The 2,500-nt window shown below is 36.2% G+C and overlaps 2 non-coding genes across 2 annotated transcripts; both read right to left on the bottom strand.

Moving 5' to 3' along the window:
* Positions 1–834: 834 nt before the first annotated feature.
* On the bottom strand, positions 835–953 carry LOC136181673 (5S ribosomal RNA). The gene has a single exon (XR_010668020.1). It is a non-coding gene; the product is annotated as a 5S ribosomal RNA (ribosomal RNA).
* Positions 954–2,370: 1,417 nt separating this feature from the next.
* Positions 2,371–2,489, bottom strand: LOC136181433 (5S ribosomal RNA). The gene has a single exon (XR_010667781.1). It is a non-coding gene; the product is annotated as a 5S ribosomal RNA (ribosomal RNA).
* Between the last annotated feature and the right edge of the window lie 11 nt (positions 2,490–2,500).

Here is a 2,500-nt window from a genome sequence, read left to right as displayed (position 1 = left end):
TTTTTTTTAATGATTAGTTACAATGGAGAATGTGAGGGGATCAAATATGTATGCCCCACAGGGTTATGATTTCTACATGAAACATTGCAATGGCTGATTTATTCATTTGTCATTCAAGATTACCTCAAAACAAGTAAGTGGTGATAAAAACATAATTTCGAGTTGTCCCTTATATCTTAATCAATCACTGCTTAGGCTACTATAATAATCCTAAATCTTGTGTGCCTTAATGCAACATTTAAACTTATTTCTGCTGTTCACTGTTCACAAGTTTGCAGTATTGAAAACCTTAATAAATCCACAGTAAAAGTGACGATGCAAAATGGTCAACTTCTGAAAAATCGTCAATTGATTCTGAAAAAATATTGATTGATAAGTAAGCATCACTTGTTTGCAGGTTTTTTTAAATTCAATCTTAATAGTAATCATTTATAATAATTCCTGATTTGGTGTAAATGTTTATTATTGATGTGAAAACATTTATAATGATGGTGAATATTTCCAGTTGAATCAAATGTATAATATGGCTACCAGAGTGTTGTGGGGAAGTAAAGAGTAACCTAAGTACAAGTAATTAAAATATGTTAATGCAGTAGTCCTTACGTAAGTAGGCTACATGTACTTTTTGAATGTAAAACTGAACTTTGAAAACAGCCTCCAGAGAGCGTAATATGTATTAATACTCACTGAAAACATTGATGAAAATTGCAACAAAAAAAAAGAGGACAGACTGCCAAATAAAATCATGTTTCATTTTCCACTGGCCTGTTTCTCTCAGTCCTTTCTCCACTAGTGAGGCAACAGCGCCCTCTTCTGGCTAAAGGAGGTATTAAAAGCTTACAGCACCTGGTATTCCCAGGCGGTCTCCCATCCAAGTACTAACCAGGCCCGACCCTGCTTAGCTTCCGAGATCGGACGAGATCGGGCGTGTTCAGGGTGGTATGGCCGCAAGTGAATGAACAGGTTGTTAAAGGGTTATTTATACATACTTAGGTTTAAAGTAACACCTCGCCAAAATTAGAGCAAGTGACTATGACCTAGTTGATTTTATTACTTTTCTACTCAAACGTGTGGGCCTATGGATAGACTTACACTTAATCTTACTAGATTCAGCAATACTTTGACGCTGGGAGTTAACTAAAGACTTGCAGCTTGTTTTTAAGACTTGTTTCACGACTTGCGGGCAAACTGAACGTTCAAACGTCTGATAAACACATTGAACAAACCGATTCCGTGAAGATTAACTTCCCTCTTTCAAAACTGGCCTGGTTAGTACTTGGATGGGAGACCGCCTGGGAATCCCAGGTGCTGTAAGCTTTTAATACCTGCTTCAGCCAGCAGGGGGCGCTGTAACCTCCTGCTATGCACTGCAGTTCTTTTTTTATTTGTCTATCATTGCTTCTACTTTCCTACAAAGTAGCTTACACTGAATTTTGATTGGGGATCATCTATAGCATATATAGGGACTGATTGTAATAATTATGAATTTTCATATTATTAGTAAGTGTTCCTTTGTGATTCCTAATGGAGGATTGTTTTTTTTAATGATTAGTTACAATGGAGAATGTGAGGGGATCAAATATGTATGCCCCACAGGGTTATGATTTCTACATGAAACATTGCAATGGCTGATTTATTCATTTGTCATTCAAGATTACCTCAAAACAAGTAAGTGGTGATAAAAACATAATTTCGAGTTGTCCCTTATATCTTAATCAATCACTGCTTAGGCTACTATAATAATCCTAAATCTTGTGTGCCTTAATGCAACATTTAAACTTATTTCTGCTGTTCACTGTTCACAAGTTTGCAGTATTGAAAACCTTAATAAATCCACAATAAAAGTGACGATGCAAAATGGTCAACTTCTGAAAAATTGTCAATTGATTCTGAAAAAATATTGATTGATAAGTAAGCATCACTTGTTTGCAGGTTTTTTTTAAATTCAATCTTAATAGTAATCATTTATAATAATTCCTGATTTGGTGTAAATGTTTATTATTGATGTGAAAACATTTATAATGATGGTGAATATTTCCAGTTGAATCAAATGTATAATATGGCTACCAGAGTGTTGTGGGGAAGTAAAGAGTAACCTAAGTACAAGTAATTAAAATATGTTAATGCAGTAGTCCTTACGTAAGTAGGCTACATGTACTTTTTGAATGTAAAACTGAACTTTGAAAACAGCCTCCAGAGAGCGTAATATGTATTAATACTCACTGAAAACATTGATGAAAATTGCAACAAAAAAAAAGAGGACAGACTGCCAAATAAAATCATGTTTCATTTTCCACTGGCCTGTTTCTCTCAGTCCTTTCTCCACTAGTGAGGCAACAGCGCCCTCTTCTGGCTAAAGGAGGTATTAAAAGCTTACAGCACCTGGTATTCCCAGGCGGTCTCCCATCCAAGTACTAACCAGGCCCGACCCTGCTTAGCTTCCGAGATCGGACGAGATCAGGCGTGTTCAGGGTGGTATGGCCGTAAGCGAATGAACAGG

The sequence above is a fragment of the Labrus bergylta genome, chromosome 13 (assembly GCF_963930695.1).
Source record: "Labrus bergylta chromosome 13, fLabBer1.1, whole genome shotgun sequence".
NCBI lineage: Eukaryota > Metazoa > Chordata > Actinopteri > Labriformes > Labridae > Labrus > Labrus bergylta.
This window is presented reverse-complemented; position numbering and strand designations above follow the sequence as displayed.